The following is a 24,237-nucleotide window of genomic DNA, read 5'->3' on the forward strand; positions in this document are numbered from 1 at the left end:
AGACATTAAAAAATGAAAATATCGAAAAAAGTTTAAATTGTATGTATCCGTTATGGAACGAAGTTCTCCGAAAAAAAATTTCACTTAATTTCATCAAGTAGTTTATTTATTTTTTTACAGCGAAAAAAACAATTTGTTATGATACCGAGCAACATGTTCGATTTTTAGGAAGAAAAGCTAGTATTTAAGATGGGGAGGAGTGCCGGCGCTTTAACTTGAGTTATCTCCCCGTGGCGTGTTAAATAAATTCCATAATGGCTGACTTCAACACGCTCTCATAAAAACGTGTTTTTCCGCTGTAAAAAGAAAAAAACAAACAAACAAACAAAAAAAACTACTCAATCAAACTCAGTGAAATTTTTTTCGGAGATCTTCAGTCCAAAACGGATACGTACAATATAACCGTTTTTCGATATTTTCATTTTTTAATGTCTTGATTAAACTGTACAAGTACCGAATCATCTTTCTACCGTTATTCTCATTAGTAATACTAGCGGTAATGACGATGATGGTATTTCCTGTACTTATCCTTCACAGTGCCTTTCATTTGGAAACAACCCCGCATTGTAAAATCATTCTCTATAACCAGGGACATTTCTCGCACATTAGGCTATTGGCAATTAGGTCATGTTTGGCCAACCATTCCAATGTCTTTATCACTAGTTTAGGCAGTCTATCTTTTAAACAATAAATTAAAAAAAACACACACACACACACACACACACACATGGTATAATGCCGGCAACAATTTTATCCATGATGTAAACTAGATGAAACGTAAAAATCGTTGGTTGAAACAAAATATAGAGAGGTTTTTAATTTAGACTACACCGTTTAGTTTGGTTCCGTTTCAAAGCGAGAGGTTGTTTGTCTAGGTAAATATGCGCTTATACCGTTGTAATAATTGTTGTTACCCTATTTTTTTGTAAATTCATCAACGTAGTTAATTCGAACTTATAAAAGTTGTTTACTGTAGCAACAAGTGAAGATCAAAAGATTGTTAATTGGATGTTTCATTCTGTGTATGCACACAATTTTCCGCCATACTTAGACCACAAATACGACCGTAAACTAATAACGTAATAAAGACGACACGATGAACGGGACAAAATACATAAAACAAAATGATAATACACAAAAAGGCATAATAAACTTACACATCAAATTTTCACTTCGTCCTAGTGGTAAATTATTTTCGCTTTTCAACCAGTGTTACCAAAAATATTGTTGCTATAATGCACTTACTGATCCGCGCTAATTTTTAAATCGTATTTCCAAGTTTAATTAAAGTTTTATTATATGTTTTTTTTTTTTTTTAAATTCAATTGTGAGGTTAAAGTACAGAATAGGTACAAAACAACCTCCCCTCCCATGTTAAGAATGGCTTTTTAAATAATAACGCTATTATTTCAGCACGGATCAATAAGTGCATGAGTACCAAAATATTATATGAGCAGCATGTTACTTTATAATATTGGAAAATATAAGGCGCAGCTCATACAAGGGAGATAATTACTTGAATTGACACAAGCGTAGAAGCAAGAGTTACGATACGAAACTCAAGCTGCTTTTGGTCGCCTGACAAAAGGAGGATGAACCTGTAAATTCACGCTTATCCGTTCATCTGTCCGCACTTTTCTCAATAACTACGCCTTGGAAGTTTTTTTTAAATTTTGCACAAACATTAAACATGATATGAGTAAAAAAGTAATAGGACGAATTTTCCGGGAAAACTCCAGTTGTCCCCACCCCTCTAGGGGTGCCTTTCGGGTTGAAATGGCTAAAATTGACGCTTTTGTGCTTATTTAAAAAAAAAATTGATGCCTTGAATTTTTATAAAACTTTCTGAAAAGTTGTAACTAACTGATTTCTATATAAATTTGTTTATCTATATTTCGCGATAACTCTTGGGTGTGCCTCAGGCGCTCTTTTAAGGCTAATAAAAACACTTTATTCGTGGGACTATTTTACCATATTTGTCCAAAGTTTTCTGTGTATGTCTATTTAGCAGTTTTGCATGGTGCTGAACTCAAATTCAAATATGTTAAGGCCTTGAGGACTTTTGGGGATAAATTGTGGGGTAGACAAGGGTGGACTTAGTCATTTCTTTTTTTGCATGGTGCAGAACTCAAATTTACATATGTTAAGGCCTAAAACTGCACCGTTTGTTCATTTTCACCAGGATGTCCTCTGGGGACTTTTGGGGTTAAATAGGGGGGGGGGCGACAAATGCTGAACTTAGTCATTTTTTATGCCTCGTTCACTGTTAACTCACGGGAGACTATGCATGCTTCATTTGTTCTTGGAAGTTTGAGTTCTTGTTTCTGTCTTGTTATTTACGTCGTATATTACTTAGTAATTTATTTTCGACATTTATGTAGTATAGTTTAAAAGCTGAGAAATCGAAAACAAAAAAAATTACAAACAAATAACTTTCACCAAACACAAGAAAATCATACTTTTTACCACTTTTTTCAGCGTAAGCCTTTTCGATACCTGCTTGATATTTAACGAGTAACAATCCAATATGATCACCGTAAATTCTTGTTTCATAGTTAATTTATTTTTAAAGAAACATATGCCATAGGCGGGTTGAACTGACTTCCCTCGAAAGAGGAAGTTTTATGGGAATATCAAGTTTACAAGCCGTCCCCAGTCGCATGTATCTCCCGGCCAGAGGATATGACGATGAGAGGTTTTTGAATTCTTGCAGCAAGGAGTTGTTGACGTCCTCTTACACACAACATCTGGTGTTACCAAATGGTCACCCATCTGGTACTGACCAGGCTCAATGGTGCTTAACTTTTGTGATCTAAAGAGAACGTGATTAAGTCGTATATACCTTATAGTTAGAAACAGAGAAACGAAAAATTAAAAAAAAATAATGATATATAATAACTGTCACCAAACGCATTAAAATGTAATTATTGACCGCTCGGCATTTTTGAACTTACTGAAACTGCGTTAAAGTTTATCTTTATTTCAAAATAAGTATGGTGAGGTTTATGGTCGCATATTTTCGGCTATTTTGCTTAAGCTTATAAAGTTTTCGGTACTCATGTACTTACAGATCCTTGCTGAAATAATAACGTTATTATTTAAAAAGCCATTCTTAACATGGGGAGGAGAGAGTGTTTGTACCTATTCTGTACGTTAACCTTACAATTGAATAAAAAAACATATCATAAAACTTTAATTAAACTTGAAAATACGATTGAAAAAAAATAGTGCGGATCAGTAAGTACATTAGCACCAAGTTTTGTAACCCAATTATGAAAAAAAAAAAAATTTTTTTAATTAAAAAAAAAAAACACTTATAAAAAGTTTAGGTGCAACTACACTATAATAGCGAAATTCGAAAAACAAAAAAAAATCGATAGAAACAATATCTAGTGACCTTTTGTGACAATTTAAACTAAAACCAATGATATTTACTTAATTGGCATGCCATAAGTACTTAAATATTACCGCATTATTTAAAAAAAAAACACGAATTTTTATCTTTATCATAAAAAGTCTCATCATATTTCTTTGGGTAAATGACTACAACTAGGGCTAGAACAACAGCATATTATTTTCATTGTTTTGACTCTCGAGTGTGTATCCGTTGATATCTTATATGCTTTTCTATAGTGATGTGGTTCTAGGTTAATTGATTGTGTTTTATTTAAAAATTGTCAATAGTTACAACGCTATACCTCCCCGTGTTTTTTTTTGTTTTTTTTAGCTAAACATTTTATTTTCATTAATTTTCGTGAAAATATATTTTCCATAATAATTTTTTTCTGTCTTATCGTTTTTCTTAATTTTTGGATATATTAATTACTGTAACATGACAATTAGGTAGAAACCATTAATTTGCCTTGAAATTCAATATTAAAAATGAGTTTGTTTTACTATACACATGGATCTGAAAGCGTCAAAAAACAAATATATAACAAATAAATGTTATCAAAGGCAAAATAAGTTACTTTTCTACCAAACTGGATAAGTTTTTAGCTTTTTTTTATTTAATGTAAAATGTTTAATCGGTTAAGAAAACATACAGTGTTTATCGGTGTATGTGAGAAAGACATGGCGGCGAGCTTGCTGTTGGATACGTTAAGTTTGGGCAAATGAATTCAAACTAAAAAATTATACAAAATACTGTTAGAAACCCACTCAATATATGTTACCGTGGGATAGGCTGACATATATTCTGTGGGCTATTTTTTATACATTTTTTTTTACAACTTTTTCGAATCTATGTGTATAGCAAAACAAACTCGAAATTTATTTATTTATTTATTTTTACATTTAGTAAAAGTTAATTACAGTTCTGAAATTTTTTAGATGACGGTGGATTGCTTGTATTACTTGTTTTAATCGGATTATTGTTCCCATCTTGAGTGTTATTTGTGCAATGTTTGAGTCGGTGTAGCTTGCGACCTTCGTCAGACATCTTGGAAAAGAAAGGAGAAAAGTTACTGGCCCCGTAGATGGTTTCATATTGGAGTTGTTTTTGTTTTCTTCGCCGTGGTTTCTTTTCCAAGATGCCCGACGAAGGTCAGATGCTACACCGACCGAAACGTTGCACAAATAACACTCACGATAAGAACAATAGTCCGATCAAAACAAGTAATGCAAGTTATTTGTTGCATATTATGTTTCTTTTCGATTTCTCGGTCATTAGATAGGTTGCGGTATTGCCTTATATTATCCTAAATTTGTCTGTTTGCTAACGAAATTAAAAAAGAAAAATAATACTACGTACAATGCTTTATGGCGTAATCGCAAATTTATGAGAAAGATAACTTCTGGCTCTGAAAGTCGTGCGAATTAAACGCTGTAACTTAATCTAAATTCCCGCAATATTACGTTTCAGTAAGTCGTCGATATATTACTTTCTTTTCATTACGTTTATTTTTTTTTTAATTTATTACACGTGAAAAAATTTATATATTAAAAAACGAAAAACTATTAATTTATTTTATTGCGGACTATTATCCTCATCTTCTTAGTTGTTGTTTCACGACGTTTCGGCCAACTATTCCTCTGGCCTTCGTCAGGTGGTAATCACAATGGGATAGGAACTCTGAATCTCCTAACTGCATCCTCATCAATTATTGCTTTCCATAGTTTCTGTCGTCTCACCACGTTTTTGGCCAAGTAAGCCTCTAGCTGGCTTTGGGTAGGATTGAAACAGACAATTCTCACCTGAAACCGTAGAGATTCAACATCTCTATCCACTGCGCCACAGGCCCAAAGTAAAGGTTGGATTTTTTTGTCTTATAAATCCACTTTTATTTATTATCTGATCTTTCATGGTCGGGTCAGTGCCGAATGTGACGCATGGTCGGGTCAGTACCGAATGTGTCGCTTTTCTCGGTAAATAAGAGGTCACACCTGCTTTAATATTCATAACTTTTTACTTCTCATTAAAAAAAAAAAAAAAAAAAAATAAATAAATAAATAGCAGCAGCAAAACAATAACAATGTTTATCAATTATTCAATGCTTATTGAGATCATGGCGATAAACAAAAATGAAGGGAAACGTTTATCGTGTTCTTATTTGTCAGGGAATGAAGATGGCATATTCCGAAAATCACAAAAATCAACCTAGTTGGTTTTTTACTTTCGAAAAAAAAATTGCCGATTTTTTGTTTTTTTACCAACAATTAATGTGAAAAAAAAAAAATAGGTCAATGTCAAGTTTCTTTCCAACTCCCCAAAAAACTTAAAAATTACGACTAAGTGAATTATCAGGGGCGCTGAAAACGAATATCACATTTAAACTTGGGGTAGATAAGTAGTTTTCATGATATGAAGAAATTACTTTTTCAAAACGTGGGGGATCATTTTTCTATATAAATTTAACGTAAATGAGCACCTACTTCTGGACCTAGTAATTTCTTCACATCATGAAAACAAATTTAACTGTTATATTCGTTTTCAGCATCCCGTAATCTCTGAGTAAAAAAAAAAACGGTTTTCAGCATTTTTTCATCTTATAATTTAGGACGCTAATAAGCTGTCAGTAAGTTTACGCAAGCGGTTTACAAAAGCATACTTTTGTTTTTCGTTCTTTTTTTGTAGGAGGGGGTTACTTAAAGAACTTGTATGGTTGTAACAGGTGCTTCTGCTGTTTAATATTTCACAAAAATTCTGTAACATTACTGGGGCGGTGGAGGGGCTAATGTAAACGGAATTTTTGTGAAATATTACACGATTCTTCTGCTTGGTTAATGTTAGCACGTTAATTACAGAAAACGATTAATTAAACTGAGGAAATACCTGTTAAAAACTATACAAGTTCTATAATTGAATACCTCCGTCCAAAATAAAAAAAAGGAATGAAAAACAAAAGTATGTTTTTGTAAATCACTTTTTTTTTTATTACATTTTCACCCCAAACAAGGCACATCGCCACTTTGATGTAGGGGGCTACTATCAGGGACATAAGCTACAGGGGTACTATGTAGGGAGTTGGGTAGCAAGATGTCGGTTCACGTTACACTTGAACTACTGCATGTCAGTACAGCTCCAATTTCAACGCAAACCCCCACTACCATATCTCCTTCTCCAACATCAGGGGTCCATGTTCCAACCTTGCAGAAGTTCAAACTCTATTACAGGAGACTAAGCCAGACCTATTATTTCTAAGCAAAACTGGCATTAGACTGACTTCTTCCCTAGATGAGTTCATAATTAAAGGATACTCTAACTTAACCTCTAAATCTGACTCCCAAAATCGCCATGGGCATGGAGTATGTGCCTACATTAAAGACGACTTTCTATGTGGCAGGGACATCTCTAGAGAAGATCCTAATTTACCTTATATGTGCTTCCGGGTTGCACTTGCACACACTACTGCGTTTATATTTGCACTCTATCGTCCCCACAACAGTGGAATAACTATCTTCAATAACATAACTGAGAAAATTGACTATGTCCTGTCTGAGTACCCCTCAGCTAACATCCACGTCTGTGGGGACTTCAATGTTCAAAATGGAATGGTTAACCCACTCTAACAAGACAGATGACGAGGGGAGGTTCTGCCACGATTTCTTAATTGCTTATGACCTCGCTCAGATTGTCCAAGAACCTACCCGTGTTCCCGACACTGACGGTCAGTATGCAAGTCTCCTAGACCTGAGCTGTGCTCATCTTCGTTCAGTCCCCACTGGCATCTTCTGACCACTCTGTTGTATCAGTCAAGATAAAAACAAAATGTAATAGGTCCTCAGACATACCTCTCCATCGTACAGTGTATCGATATTCTATGGCTGACTGGGATAGCTTCCGTACATTTATATCAGACCTACCTCTACATGCCATGTTTAAAAAGGATGTGTCCTCTATAGTATCAGACCTGATGGAATGGTTAACTGTAGGTATAGACAGTTTCATACCCTCGAAAAAGTTCCAGCAAAACTCTAACAGCCAGCCGTGGTTCTCCCCAGAATGTGCTGCTGCCATTGCGCACAAAAATCACTTTTTCCGTTGCTTCCAACGTAATAGATGTACTGAGACTAAAGCCGCCTTCAGGACTGCCAGCCACCACTGTAAAAAAGTAATAAAGAAGGCAAGAGAGTTGTATGCTGTCTGTCAAGTCCAAGGTAGGTGAGCAGCGGCTTGGTTCCCATCAGTTCTGGCAAATAGCAAACAGAATCCTCAACAGAAGTGTGAGCTCTATCCCAACTATCATCAATGGACCTGAGTTAATATCGTCAGCATCAAACAAAGCCAATCTCTTTGCCAAGAACGTTGCAGCTAATTCTACCCTTTACGACCAAGGCCGCTAACCCCAGTATTCCCTTATATATCAGAAAACATGCTAAGTGACATACAAATGTCTGTACATGACATTGCCAAGCTAATCAAAAAAACTTTGATTCCAGTAAAGCAACTGGTCCTGACAGCATTCCAGTCATAGTGCTCAAAAGGCTTCAACCAGAACTAGCGCTCATACTTACCAAGTTATTTAAGCATTGTCTTAAGGAGAAATGCTTCCCAACACTTTGGAAAATCTCATCAGTATGTCCCGTATTTAAGAACTCAGATGATTGCTCATCTCCCTCTCAGTACAGACCAATAAGTCTCCTATGCATCATGAGTAAGCTGCTGGAATCTGTGCTAAACAAGGAAGTAGTCAACCATCTCAGCAAAAATAACCTTCTTAGTGACATGCAATATGGTTTCCGTTCTGCTAGATCTACAGCAGACGTGCTTACAGTTATATCTCATAGGATTAGCGAATCTCTCGACAAAGGCTTCATTTCTAGGGCAATTGCTCTTGACATATCAAAGGCCTTCGATAAGGTTTGGCATAAAGGCCTACTACACAAGATTTCCAGCTACGGTATAGCTGGAAATGTCTTTTCAACTATTAAATCATTTCTCTCTTATAGGTTCTTAAGAGTAATGGTTGATGGGCAGAAATCAGGGGCTCTCAGTATTAATGCTGGAGTCCCTCAGGGGTCCATCCTGGGTCCAACTCTCTTCCTGATCTGCATCAATGATCTTCCAGACCACATCCTTACATCATTCGTAGACATTTATGCTGACGACACTACCATCTATGGAAGCACTTTGAAGACCGTAAACGACCAAGTTCTCTCTGACTCTCTCTCCTTTGATCTTGTGCATGTGGTACAATGGAGAAAGAAGTGGCTGGTTACTTTTAATGCATCTAAAACCAAGCTTCTATCTTTACACCATCAACGCTCTGCTGCCCAGCTGCCATCAATCGAAATAAATGGCTCTCATCTTGGGGAGGATTCATGTTTTGATAAGCTTCTGGGCTTGATCTTTACTCTCGATCTGAAATGGAACACGTATATCAAATCAATTGCCAAAGTCACTGGAAAGATGGTGGGATCCTTCTATCGCTCCAGTAGATATCTCACTCCTGATGCAATTCTCTATCTATATAAAAGCCAGGTTCGACCAACGATGGAGTACTGTTGCCACATCTGGGCAGGAGCTGCAAGAAGCAGCTTATCCTGTCTTGACAGAGATCAAAATAGACTTTGTAGCTTAGTGGGGGATGCCCTTTTTTCTTCTCTGCAACCCCTTTCCCACAAAAGAGACATAACGAGCCTGTTCCTGCTTTATCGTTATTTTCATGACAGGTGCTCATCTGAACTTCGATCTCTGGTCCCCCCTCGCCAGACTTTCATGAAAAACACTCGTGTTGCCAGAACCACTATCAACAATTACCCATACTCTTTATCCTACACCTAAATGTAGATTCCATGAACAGGGCTTCTTAGAAATGCTGGCCTGTGGAACTCTATTCCGTTTGCCAGCTTTCCAGCTAACTACAATCTGATTGTCTTCAAGTCCAACGTGAACAAGTTCTTATTGAACCGTCCCCCTAAGTAATCCAAGTTACAAAATTCCCACTAATGTTTGCTATGCTAAAATCACAATGACTAATGTATAACTATTAACCCTTATCCTCGAGTGGCCTCTGGGCCTTGATAAGCGGCGCCCCCCCCCCCTATGTTTAAAAAACAAAAACAAAAAAATCCAGGGTCCTGGAAGGGAATTCCAAAGTATAGTGGTTCTGGGGAAGAAACTACTGGAGAACAGGCAAAGGGATGCAACATTTCGTCGATGGGACAGAGAATGAAGCTTAGATGCCAGTTCAGGACGTATTAGGTTGGCGACTCTCTTTTGAACCTTGTCCAGGAGTGAGAAACTAGTAGCAGATACACCAGCCCAAATATGACAACAATACTACATACATGGGCAAATGGTGGCCTTATAGAGGTACAGAATACTTTCGGATGTTAGTAGCTTTCTGGCACGGTAGAGAGAACCTACCTTCTTCGCAGCGGTCCTGGCAATATTCTCAATGTAATTGTTCCAACTCATGTTTCCTGTGAACGTTAGGCCAAGGAGTTTAAAAGATGTACTTTCAGATAAAGTCTTTGGCCATTGCTATTGGTGGTAGAGAAGGTTTCTTGTAATTATTGAAGGAAACAAGTTTAGTGTTGGCAGCATTGACTGTGATCATCCATTTTTGTCCCCATTCCACTACAGATCGGAGGTCATCCTCTAGTGTTTCTGCCATTTCTTTAGATATGTGTTCATTTGTTTTCCTGTCGTGTCTGTTATAGAGCATGGTGTTATCAGCATATATACCCATCTCACAAACAATTTTGTCAGGGAGATCATTTATTAATATTAGGAATAATAGAGGTCCAAAGATAGACCCTTGAGACACTCCCGCATTTATATCATATTGTTTAGATGTACGACCGTCGAGGACAGCCTGGATTTTTCTCTTATCTAAGAAGGATTTAATTATGTTAAATATTTTTCCAGTGATATCGTATGATCTGATTTTCCTGAGAAGACCTTCATGCCATACCCTGTCAAAAGCCTTAGATATATCTAGAGCTACCGCTCTACCCTCCCCTGCTTTGTCCAGTGAATGGTATATATGTTCAGAGATAATAGTTAGGATGTTTGCTGTGGAACATGCCTGCCTAAATCCATATTGTTGGTCGGTCAGAAGTTTAGCATCTGTAAGGTGATGGACTAGAGCTTGGTTAATTATGGACTCAAACATTTTGGCAAAAAGTGGGAGGAGGCTAATGGAGCGATAATTTACTCGGTCAGTTCTTTCGCCAGAATTCTTGAAAACTGGTACCAGAGAGGCAGTTTTCCAGCAGGCAGGAAAGCAAAATTCATTAAGGCATTTGTTGTAGAGTTTGGAGAGAACTGGAGCTAATTCGACTGAGCACTTTTTTAATAGTACAGCCGGGATGAAATCCGGTCCACATGCTTTTGAAGTGTCAAGATTTTTTATGATAGCATGCATCTGAGAAGTGGTAATTTTCAGATCATCTAGTGTGGCGTCTGTCTGCAAAGGAAAGTCAGGGAGGGGGTGGTTAGCAGAGTCCAGTGTGGAGTTGGACACAAACCGACTGGCAAGCATGTTAGCCTTCTCGGTTGCTGAGCAAACAAGCTCATGATTGTTGGATAGTGAGAGAATAGCTGATTGCCCATTATTTACTACACTGTTGTAGATTTTCCAGAAGTCACAGGTTCCTAATTTCTGAGATTCGATGCATTTTTTTATGGTTTCAGTAAATTCTCTCTTAGCTGTTGCTATTTCATTCTTACAGTTACTTCTGGCTTCTATATACTTCTGTCTGTTTGAACTGGACTTATGTCGGTTAAATCTGAGGAATGCATGCTGCCTTTGCGCAATCGCAGCTGCACAAGTAGAAGTAAACCATTGGGGAGAGTGGGGCTTGCTATAAAATTTCCACGCGGGAACATGTGCTTCAATTGCCGTTTTGAACCATTCAGTGGCTTCCTTGGCGCAATGTTCAGCAGGAAGTGAAAATATATTTCGCCATGGAGCGTCTCTGAGGAGATCCCTGATGGCTCCCCAGTCAGCCTTTTTATAATATCTCGTTGTTTTGAGCAGTGGCTCTTCGGTTTTGGCTCTAGAGTTTAGGGCGATTTCAACCATTATCACTGCAGGTGTAAACTTACTGAAAGCATTAATAGTGTCCTAAATTATGAGATGGAAAAATAAACGAATCTCTGAGTAAAAAACAACGCCGGTTTTCAGGGATGCTGAAAACGAATATCACAGTTAAATTTGTTCATGATATGAAGAAATTACTAGGTGGCCAGAAAGTGGATGCTTATTTTCCGTTAAATTTATATAGGAAAGTGATCCCCCACGTTTTGAAAAAGTAATTTCTTTATATCATAAAAACCCCAAATTTAAATCTGATATTCGTTTTCAGCACTCCCGAAAACCCACTTAGTCGTTATTTTAAATTTTTGGGGGGAGTTGGAAAGAAACTTGACATTGACCTAATTTTTTTTGTAAAAAAAAACAAAAAATCGGCAAATTTCTTTTCGGAAATAAAAAAAAACAAACTAGATCGATTTTTGTGATTTTTGGAATATGTCATCTTGATTCCCTGACAAATAAGAACACGAAAAACGTTTCCCTTCACTTTTGTATATCGCCGTGATCTGAATAAGCATTAATTAATTGATAAACATCCTTATTGTTTTTTCTATTATGATTTATTTATTTTGTAATGAGAAGTAAAAAAGTTATGAATATTAAAGCAGGTGTGACCTCTTATTTACCGAGAAAAGCGACTATCTTCAGACACATTCGGTACTGACCCGACCATGAAAGATCAGATAATAAATAAAAGTGGATTTATAAGACAAAAAAAATCCAACTTTGATAGTTCTTTGGCAATTGGAGCCCGTGGCGCAGTAGATAGAGATGTTGAATCTCTATGGTTTCAGGTGAGAATTGTCTGAAGATGGCGGTTTCGATCCTAACTAAAACCAGCCAATGGCTTACTTAGCCAAAAACGTGGTGAGACGAAAAAAGCTATGGAAAGCAGTCAATGCTGAGGATGCAGTTAAGAGATTCAGAGTTTTCCATCCTGTCACGGTTAACACCTGCCGAAAACCTACAAAAGTCGTCATTTAAAATTTTTTTTTTTTGAGAGTTAGAAAAAACTTGACATTGACCAAAAATTAATTTTACCCCTAAAAAATTCAATGACTGCTCAGTCGAGAAAAAGAAGCAATGTGTACCTACTTTATGTTGCGGAAGAATTGCCCCCTGTTGTGACGTGACAGTGAGTTTACAAGTATCTTGCCAGCAAAGCTGAGGTTATCAAGAAGTAGCTTCTCAGCACCAGCCACTAATACATTAATTAAACAAACAAACCCATTCCCACAGGAGAGAAATCTTTTAAATAATCAAATGGTCATGTGATTACTGTCACCTAACCTGGAGAGGAAAAACTTTAAAACAGCTGAGAAGGCAATGTTGTCTCCTTTTTGTTAGTAAACAAAGTAAGTATACACCTTTCTCCCTCTCTTTGAGCAATCATTAATCCCTTTTTATTCACAACAAAGGCCGAAGCCATTTTAAAATTCTTCAAATTCTGTTTATAACTTATATGAAACTAGCGGGGATGCCCGGCGTTCCCCGGGTGTTGGGGGGGGGTAAAAAAAAGTGGTAGTAGGCAGGCAGGCTGGAACCTGTACCGCGAAGGAGGAAAAGAATGTGGAAAAAGAGTTGATAATTAAAAGACGAAATAAATAAATAAATATATATAGAGAGAAAGAGATGGAAGCGAACTCGAAAACGTAGAGTAGTTGGTCTTTCTCGCTAACAATTACGCCATAGCGGATAGTTAAATGAATGATGTGCTAATTAAATTAAGAATCACGCAGGCGCAGAAATGAACGTTGCTTTTTAAATCTGGCTGGAGGCCAGTTAAGCTTTCCGTTTTCTGCCGTATTTGTTTCCCTACGATGTTGGAGAAAACCAGCTCCTCCCCGCCAAAAAGGGAAACTCTGGCAGTGTGCAAATGAATAGCAATTGTCTAATATGAAGGGTTTCCTCCACATTGATCAACCTTAACTGTCTTTGGTTTCGCTTTTATACGAAACAGACAAACAAACACTTGAAACCAGGGATTTTTTTTAAAAACTCGATCAAAATAAAGATACAGACGACGTCCGTTTGCAAATCGGAGATATTACAATCTAGGAAGTATACGGAAAGTTCTCCATAAATGTAACCTTGTCGAGAAGGCCGAGGAAAAAAGCCTTTAAAAGAAAAGTCGGTTGTCCGTCCTTCATTACTTAATAACCACTGCCTCTTCTCCCATATAGATACGGAATAAAATTTCATCTTCGTGAACCCCCCCCCAAAAAAAAAATGATTATATGATTTTTGGAATATTTCATCTTCTTTCCATGGTTTGTACGTACATCATGCAAACGTTTCTGTATTTTCTTTACTTTTAATTACTGCCATAAGCGCCAATCTGAATAAGCACTTAAATAACTCTTCTACCTACCTGAATAAGTTTTTTAAGTGTTTTTTAAAAATCTTTTCTGAATAAGCACCAATTAATCATATTTGAAGGAATCAATTGTCTCTCACCATTAAAGCATTCAATCAATAATAAAACATTTGTATGAATAAAAAGAAACATCACTTAAATGTCACCATTGTTTGTGTGTTATTACACTTATTTTCTACTTTTAATAACGCTTGTTGTAAATCCCCATCGGGAAGACACAGCTTCGTAAAACACAGCCAACCTCGAGATCCTTTGAATACCTCGCCGGAAAAAAAATACGAAAATACCAAATAGAAAGATCCAGAAGACGTTTGCTATTTTTCTCCTTCTTTAAAAAAGTAAATATCACTTGTCGTTGATTGTCTGAAGGAAGAGACACTTTCATAAAAAAAAAAGAAACAGCCACAGAAATCCACAATCCACCATAAATCAAACAATCATAATGAAACGAAATAAATATGAAAAAAAAAAAAAAAAATGAGGAAATGGCGGCGTTTACTAAAAGATTGTGATCATTCTTAAAAAGCAAAATAAACTTGTTGATCTGACATTGACGATTAATTCCCCTTTTTCATCTTCGGAATTTTTCTTTGTGAATTACAATTATTATGCTTTGTTTGTTTTTTGAGCGTTCATTATTTTTTTTTATCATTTTTTTTTTTTTTTGTAAGTTGGTTTTCCATATCTCATACAATTTTATGTATTTATTCCTTTTTTACTATTACACAATTTGTTCTTAAACGTGTTGAGTATTCAGGAAGCTGACATGATTATACAAAATTGATATGCAATTAGATGCAATGGCAAAATAAAACAATCATAAGATGATAATGATGATGATGATGATGATGACAAAGCAACAACAACAACAACAACACCAACAACGAACCAGTTTTCAGTAACGAAGGAGAACTAAGATGGAAGGTAAATGACGTGTCACAATCATGCGTGAAGAAGAAACAAAATGATGTGTAAACTAAAAGTAAGGGAAATAATAATAATAATAATAATAATAATAATAATAATAATAATAATAATAATAATAATAATTTCGTTTACAAACGACTCCCTGAAAAGAGATGGGAATCATTCTCAGAGGATGTTCCCTCAATCCTGGCTCCATTCTTCCCAGCTAATTCTTCTGCTCTTTCATACGTTTCACATACTCAACTTTGGTCTCACATACTTCTACTTCCTTGGCCACAATCTCGAGCATCCACTCCTCACTTCTAAACACATGCTTCTTCAACGACGTCTCCTCAACTCTAATACAATCTTTCACTCTTATCAATCCTCTCCCACCATCTTTCTTCTAATACAACCTAACTACGCTACTTCGAATGTGGAAAATATCAAACATTGCTAAAATTTTTCTTGTTTTGATATCCATGGCATGCAAGACCAGTTTAAACTCCCGCACTCTACCTCAAAACACTGACTGCCCATGAATTCACCGCTTTCATCAGATTTCCTCCGCACAATTTCGAATTCATAATTAGCTTCACCCATCTAAGATACTCCTTCCTGACTTTCTCTTTAATCTCTCTGTCCATGATGTCCACACCCTCCAGAACTTCTAAATACTTATACCCTGCCACTAATACATAGTTTCTCCATTTGGCCACACTCTTCCATCCGATGCCACCTTTACTCCCTTATTCATACCTAACACCGCAGACTTAATAATCCCAAATTCCATCCCGATGTCTTCCAAGTATGTCCCGACGATCTCTATAAGTTTCTCGATTTCCTTCTAATTTCTGACAAATATTTTCAAATCATTCATATACAGTAGATGGTCAAGGCGTCTACCACCAGATCCAAAGCTATACCCTAGCTTCTCTCTCTTCAAGAGGATGCTTAGTGGCAACATTACCATTACAAAAAGAAGTAGAGATAACAAATCTCATTGGAATATTCCACATCTAATGCAAATCTCACCAAGCATCTCTCCGTTCAGAACCGTTTTCCCTTGAGTCATATTTGTCTCCAAAATCCCTATCACATTTCCAGCAACCTTCATCATTTATAGTCATTCACGGATCCATGAGCGAGGAACCATGTTGTATGCCTTCCTGTAATCGATCCATGCTACACTCAAACTCCTCTCTTTCCTCTTTGCATCCTGCATTACTGCCTTATGAATCATTAATTGATCCTTGGTACCCCTCGAGTCACGTCGGCACCCTTTCTATTCATCAGAGAGAACACCATTACTCAAAAAATGTCCATAAACTTTGTCTGTAAAGATTCTGATTAACAGCTTCTACATTAGTGGTAGACATGCAATCAGTCTGTAATTACTGGCAGCTGTTTCTTTTGCAAATCAATGTTGTCTTTCCCATAACAAGTCAATCAGGAACATCCCCCAACTCAACAATCCTTGCAGGGCAGCAGCTATTGGTGAATAAAGGCATTGGAACTGCTTGAATCGGAAACCCCACTCAATCTGGATCAGGTGCTTTCCAGTTCGTCATCTTTGGAATGCCAGCCTTCACATCATCAAGGGTTATCACAACGTTCTCCGACTGCTGCATTCCTGAAAACCTTGCTCTGACCTCTCTCAACCAGCTAACCTTCTCATTGTGTCACCCTTTGAAGGACCAAATCCCACTCCAAAACTTCCTATTAATATCACCTACATTTGGAGTTCTGTTGCTTCTCGCCTGCTTGATACCATTTAATTCTTTATATGGCTGAAACTGATTGTTCAGGAAAAGTTGTCTTGCCGAAAAGCAAATCCTTTCGCAACAAAGTCCCTAATTTTCACACCACCAGCATGGACCTTCTCTTTCAACATTGCTAGAACTGTCATCGCCTCCTTTTCCAGCAAACTATACCATGTTTTCAAGCTCGTCCTTATCTTTCTGTCTTAGTTTAACTCCCTTTCTTATCTCTTCAATTCTACCAATGACTTTCTGCAACTATTTAATACTTTCCTCAAGCCGCCTCTATTGATCTCATCTGCCTCAAATCCTTCTAACGTCTAATCGTCACTTCCCCTTCATTGCCCGGATGTTTGGAGGTGTGTGTTGAGCAAAAAGAAAAAAAAAATTGGTAGTAGGAAGGCAGGCTCGAACATATACCGTGAAGGATTAAAAAGCTTGTCCTATCTCTGAATACCCTTTATGTAAAATTTCAAATGTTTAGACCAGAAAATGTCTGAGTAGCGATTTTTTAAAAAATTTGACCCCTATTATGACCCCTTAACATTTATTGTTTTGGGCTCAAATCAAGTTATTAAGTTAGATCCATGTCCAAGGAACCTATATCTAAAGTTTCAAGTGTTTATACTCAAAAGTGGCGGAGGAGTTTGGTAGAGTTCTCAAAAGTCAAATCGTTGAACTTTGACCCGTTGACAGCCAAATTTCTGACCGAAAACCAATTCGAAAGATTTTCCCAAATCTCAGTACCCTGTATATCAAATTTCGAGTCTGTAGACTGGAAATTGACAGAATTATTGTGTAGGGAAATGTACACAGACAGACACACACACTCAGACAGACAGACAGACTCTTTTCACTTTTATAGATATATAGATTGTGTGTATTTAGGCAGCCTTTTTTCATTTAAAATATATAAAACTCAGTGTAAATGATTTCATGAATCTTGACGTATCCATTAGGATGCTCACGTAGCTATGAAGAGAGAGAGAGAAAGAGAGAGAGAGAGAGAGACAGACAGACAGACAGACAGACAGACAGACAGAGAATGGGAGAGAGATATTGATTGGTTTCTTTTTTGGTTGTTTTAGTTTATGGCATATCAACTTTTTTCGAGTTATATAATGCCGAATCCAGTAAATTTTTTTATACAGACTTGCTTATTTGGAATATCAATTAAATTTAAATAAGCAAGTTGCCCTGCCCCACCCTGTAAAAGCCTCTCAAATTCTTGTGAAATTTCATCAGTAAATCCCGTATTTAAAAATGCCGAATATCTCCCCCTCCATACAGACCAATCAGTCTCCCACCTCAGCAAAAATAATCTGCTTTGTGACATTCAATATGAGTTCCATTCTGCGAGATCTATGGCTGATTATTATATCCCACAGGATTAGTGAATCTCTCGATGGAAGCTTTGTTTCTAGAGCAATAGCTCTTGACATGGCATAAAGGTCTACTTCACAAAATAGCTGGAAATATTCTCTTAATTATTAAATCCTTTCTCTCTGATAGGTTTATAAAAGTAGTCGTTGATGGGAAGAAATGCAAAACTCATTATATTGATGCTGGTGTCTCTCCGTTCTGGCCCAATTCTCTTCCTGATCTTCATCAATGATCTCCTAAATAAAATTCTTGGGCCATTCATAGACATTTATGAGATCACATCACAATCTATGGCAATCTATAGCAAGAGGAGCAATGACCCTAATTTTTCTGATTTTCTCTCTTCTGATCTTGAAAACGTGATGCAATGGGGAAAATGTGGCTGGTTAATTTTAATACATCGAAAACCAAGTTTCTCTACTTTCATCATAATCGCTCTTACCCTCGTCATACCCCAATTGAAATGAATGGTTCTTGTTTTTGGGAAGCTTTATGTCTTGATAAGCTTCTGGAATTGACCATTACTCCTGATCTGAAACAGAACCCATACCGTTATCTGAGGTGACTTTGGTCCAAATTAGGCACAATATGCTTACAATCTTTTTAAATGTGGTACACACAAAATTTCTGCTGGTGTTAAATTATAAATGAAGTGGGCAGGAACACGTAGAACAAAGGACATTTTGTCAAATATTACATGCTTAGTAATGGTTAACAGATATTCTAGGTGGCCAAAGTTACCCCGGCATGGGGCGATTTTGGCCTATTTAACATAAAAACAAGAATGTACACATTGATTTTAGTATATATTATAAATGACCAGAGCACTATGAAACTTCATATTTATTAACAAAGAACAAGTTTTATTGAATCTGCACAAATTTATCATGTGGCATCTGCTGGTATGGTACCAGCCATTTTTCATTCAAAAAAGTCGAAAATGTTCTCTCTGTCTTTTGGTTTAGCATGCTTAGATGGTGTCCGTTCGTCTTTGCTTGACTCTGTGTGACTGGTATCTGTATCAGCAGCTGAATAGGAAGCAACCATCTCAGAAAACTGCTGGAAGACTGGGGTTGGCATTATTTGGACCCCCGAAGGACCTGGGGATGGAGACTTGCTGTCTTCAGCAGTATCTCTGCTATTCCCTAGTGTTGCTGCAGGCCTTGTTGAAATGCTCTTTCCCAGAGCAATTTCCAGTTTTTTTCACTTGGTGTTGGCGCTACTTGTTCCAAAATGTTCTCCATGTCAAAGTCTTTTGAGCTCCGAAATAAAGCCCTCACTGATTGACTCCAATGGATTAGATGGAATTTGTGGAAGGTATTTTAGAACTTGACGTTCATCAAGAGGAAATATTCCACATTTCTTGAGCCTGCCACAAGAAGAACTTTTGGTCTGTTAGTTCTTCTTCCATAAAGGTATTTAAAAGTTTGGGGACAAGTTTTTTTGACATAGTGCTTTGGGATTTTTTGGCTACCTTCTTGATCCCGGAGAAAAGCCATCTCCATGCTGCCTTCATTGGTGCAAAGAAAGCAACATCCAGTGGCTGACATAAGTGTGTTGCATTTGGTGGAAGGTAAATGAACTTAATATCATTCTTTTCACATTGCCTTAGAATGTCTTCACTGAATGAGAGCCCTATTTTCCTTGTAGCTTCCTACAGTATGAAAGTGCCACCGAGTCAAACCAATATTTGAAAGTGATGTGGTCGAACCATCCAGATTTGGAACGAGTACAGCAGGCCGTGTCTGACCCACCTTCAGTCCATATTGATCAAAAGTATTTAGATTTGTACACAACGTGCAATGAGTGTTTGTCCTGCTGCTGTTCCTGCTAGCATAAGGCTTGTAGGACTTTTTGTACTGTTCACAATTCTTTCTGGATACCGAACATCCCTCTTGAAGACAAGCTTTTTCCTACCAGGATCATCAGTCAAAGTTGTTTCATCATAATTTATGATGTTGGTTGGTAGAATTCCTTCCAAACTGATCTTTTAGATTGTTAAACTAATTTAACACAGTTTCTCTGCTGATTTCTGTTCTCTTTCTTGAAATATTTTGACAAAGACGATTTTTGACTGGGTCTTACTATTTCTTCATGAAACTGTAACACCAGCCTTCACCCGGAACCTTACATTTGAAACGTCCGACTGTCGTGCCCTGCTTATCGAGGTACCTTTTCACTGTCATTTTAAGGTCAATAGTATCAAAAGGGAACCCCTAATCTGACAGCACAACTAAATATTGAGCAATGGATTTTTCTTCATCGGGTCTTAGCACTGTCTAACCATCTGCCACTCTAGGCAGTCTGTCACCAGATGACACTTTTAGGAAGTTTTGAAGTGATGAACTTGGTATTTAATACTTTCTGCAGACCTTCCTCTGACTTTTGCCATCTTGCAAGTCTGCAACAGCTTTCTCCAAAATTTCAGGTGCAGTTGTGTTGTATCATTTATTCCTTCTACTGGTCGATATGATCTTGGCATTTTGCTGGCTAAAACACAGAAATAATCATTGTACAAACACTACTGCCATTTTTAACAGACAAATAAAGATTAAAAGACTACATATTTTGTCGAAATAAACTATCCAATTTTAAATGTTATGAAAAACTGTGGTGGCCAAAGTCACCCCATACATGTCCGCACACTGTGGGGTGACTTAGGCCACCCTTACAATTTCACTAATAGTGTGTTTCATCATATTAATTAACTTATTTTCATAGTGCTTATCCTTTTTACTGCTTAATATAACCAAATCTTAATTAGCATACCAATGAAAAATATTCTTTGTACTCACAGAAGTTTGGAGATATAAATTTCAGCTGAGAAAATTGTGCAGACAAGCGACCATTTTTAACTGAAAATAGCTCAGCAGTAAATATTTGCTGCTGCATTACAATGAGTCTGTAAAATTATGAAATTGCATAGGATCTAGAAATAATGTTTAAAAATGGAGAGATCATATATTATTTACGCATTATTGTTTTTATTTTTATTTTTCTTAATGGCTCAAAGTTACCCAGGGTGGCCAGAATAACCCCAAATTATGGTACATTAAATTGTTGCTAAGATCGCCGGAAAAATGGTTGGTTCATTCTACCGCTTCAGTAGGTATATCACTGCTGATGCAATCCTCTATTTGTATAAGAGCCTGGTACGTCTTTAAATGGAGTACTGTTGCCACATCTTGGCAGGAGCTGTTCAGTGCTTCCTATCCTGCCTTGATTAAGGTCTGGAATCAGCTTCAAAACCTAGTAGGCGATGACCTTTTCGCTTCCCTGCAACCTCTTTCCCAGAGAAGAGACATTGCGAGCCTGTCTCTGCTCTATCGCTATTTTCATGGGAAGTGCTCGATTGAATGCCAATCTATCGTTCCCCCTAATCAAACTTTCACAAAAGACACTCGACTAGCTACAACCACTATATATGATTTCCCCCACTGTCTAGGTCCTGGATATGACCTTAAACTGTATCCGATGGTGAGGCCCCAGCTTGCGGGCTTTGGGGAGTGTGGAGCCACCTGTTAATTACCATTGCTCCCAGGTCCACTCTGACCCAGAGTGGTAGTACCTGTTAGGGTCCCAACTATGGGTTAAATAGAAACCGATTTGCAAAAAACAAATATATTCTATTAAAAAATTTTTCTTTAAAATCACCGGATTCGACATTAAATAACCTGAAAAGGGTTGATATGCCATAAAACAAAACCAACCAACCAACCCACTGTCTAAATCTAAACACAGACTCCATGAACAAAGCTTCTTTCCCAGAACTGTCAGCCTTTGAAGCACTGTTCCGCTGGCCTGCTTCCTGGTTGAATACAACAGAGTAGCCTTCAAATCCAATGTAAACAAGTTCTTGTTGAGCTCTTCTCATAAATAATCAAATTCTACCCAATTGACACTATTAACGATTACCACACTACCATCTTACATCCATTAACCTGTATCCTCGAGTGTCCTTCGGGCCTTGATAAGTGGCGACTCCCAAGTAAAAAAATACTCCAAGTTGTTTATATCTTTAAATATTTATTCATGGTGTTTAGTTTGGTTGTTATTGTTTGACGGCATATCAACCATTTTCCGGTTGTTTAATACCGAATATACAGTAATTTTGTTAAAAATATTTATGCTTTAAGCTTTTTATATCTTGAATATTTGTTCATGGAGTTTGGTTTGGTTGTTAAGCCTGTATCTTTAGACAGCCTGATGTAGTAACACCAGGGAGAGGGAGAGGGAGAGAGAGAGAGAGAGAGAGAGAGAGAGAGAGAGAGAGAGAGAGAGAGAGAGAGAGAGAGAGAGAGTTCTGTTTAACGACAAGTCAATACCTTGCGAGGTTATTTAATGTCAAAGCGTAATGCCTATTATAAACTCCTTATATTCGATTAATTGAATAAAACTCGGAAGGAAATTGCAGATCATATCTTTCCTAATAGTATAAGCGCGCAAATGACCGCTTGATATGCATTATTCTAAACACGAACTTTACACACACAGAGAGAGAGAGAGAGAGAGAGAGAGAGAGAGAGAGAGAGAGAGAGAGAGAGAGAGAGAGAGAGAGAGAGGGTTGCTGATTAGATTAATATCCTCAACTACAGTTCTGACTGGTAATTTTCATATGTCTTTAAATTTCCTATCGGAATTAAGCCATCGTTTTTATTTTATATATACGTTTACTCGGATCAATAAAAAGAAAGGTTTTAATATCTGATTGGCTTAGATCGTATCCTTCTGATAATACCCCCACTCCTATCTCTTCCATCATTAACATGCAGAAACATAAAAAGAACATATCCGAAAAAAAAGAAAAGAAAAAACAAAACAAAAAACAACAAATAAAAGAAAAAAAAAATGACAAAACAAACAAAAAATGACAAACGAAAAATAAAACGCAAGAAAGAAAGAAACACTGCAAGAGTACAAAACCTTTTAATCAAAATTCCCAAGACAGAAAATATTGCGGATTTTGGAACATAAAATATTTGGTGCTTGTGCAGTTTAGAGGATGTGTTATTTTTTTAAACAGGATTTTCAAGTTAATTTCAATACTTACGGTATGTTGTGTTTCCTAAACTGCTAGATAAATGAATAGAATAGTTCAAAAGACCCGCCTCCCCAATCCCTGTTAAAAGTGACTTTCATCTTCCCAGGTTTGGCCCAAGTCCAGTGATAAACAAATGATTAAAATAACCCGACATGTCTCGCTTTCCCTGTCACGGATGCTTAAAATAGAGAAATTGCAAATCGTTGTTGCCTTGAATAAAGTTGGTGTCCGTTATTACCGGGGCAATGTTCAAATCATTTGGTGTTTCGTGATGAATGGCGTAAAACACGTGCGTTCTTTTACGATGCTGTCTATTCTCACGTTTATTAGTACAGCTTCCTAGTCCAGTAGCTTTTTTCCAAGAACTTCAGGCTTGTGAAACTCTCTTCACCCCTTTTTTGTTCTCGTATTCACCACAAACAATTCATATTGCTACTTGAACGTAAGGGGCTACTATTTGGGATCATATCTCAAGCGACACTACGTAGAGAGTTTAGAAGCGAGATGTTTTTTTACATTACATTTAAATTTACCTTATTACTGCCAGGAAAGCGGGAGACTGGGAGGGAATTCCAAGGTAAACAAAAACTATTAGAGTAAAAGACTTTCAGCATCTAGGAATCTGTATAGTGAAGGGGTGGTCATTTGTTGCTTGTCGGATTAATTGGCGTTATTTGTGTCGAAGGAGCACAAGTTCTACGAGTTAGTCAGAGCACGTTCTACCTGCTGACTGCATTCCTCCTATCTATATCCTCTCGTTATTGATAGTTCCTTACATTAAGTGGCTTGACACCTTGTCTGGAGCAATTTTCATAAAAAATATAGGCGAATTGGAATGAAGTTAATGAAAGTTTTAATGTCAAAGAGTGAATAGTTTTGTTTTTATTTTGCCGATTTAGAATTGCAAAATTACTTTTACGATAGAAGCAGCCGTTTTTTGTGCGGTTTAAGCAGTAAAAGTTTAAACAAAAAAGCTGAAAAAAAAAAGAATAAGAAAAAAAAAAAAAGAACATAAAAAAAATAAAAAAACAAGAAAAAAATAAAGAACAAGAAAAAAAGAAAAAATGCCAATCAATGGCAAACACGTAGTTTCCTACCATGATAATGCATGGACCTCATTCCAAAGCAAAGATCAAATCTAAAATCACCGAAGACTTAGCAGCACACACAAAAGAGAAACAAACTTCCCGAACTGTTTTAGGTTTTAATCGTCAACGCCGAAATATCTTTATTACCCGAAATTTAAATTTTAAATTGAATGTTTTAAAGACATTTTAATAATTT

The sequence above is a fragment of the Euprymna scolopes genome, chromosome 8, assembly GCF_053919585.1.
Source record: "Euprymna scolopes isolate OS-2025 chromosome 8, ASM5391958v1, whole genome shotgun sequence".
NCBI classification, from domain to species: domain Eukaryota; kingdom Metazoa; phylum Mollusca; class Cephalopoda; order Sepiida; family Sepiolidae; genus Euprymna; species Euprymna scolopes.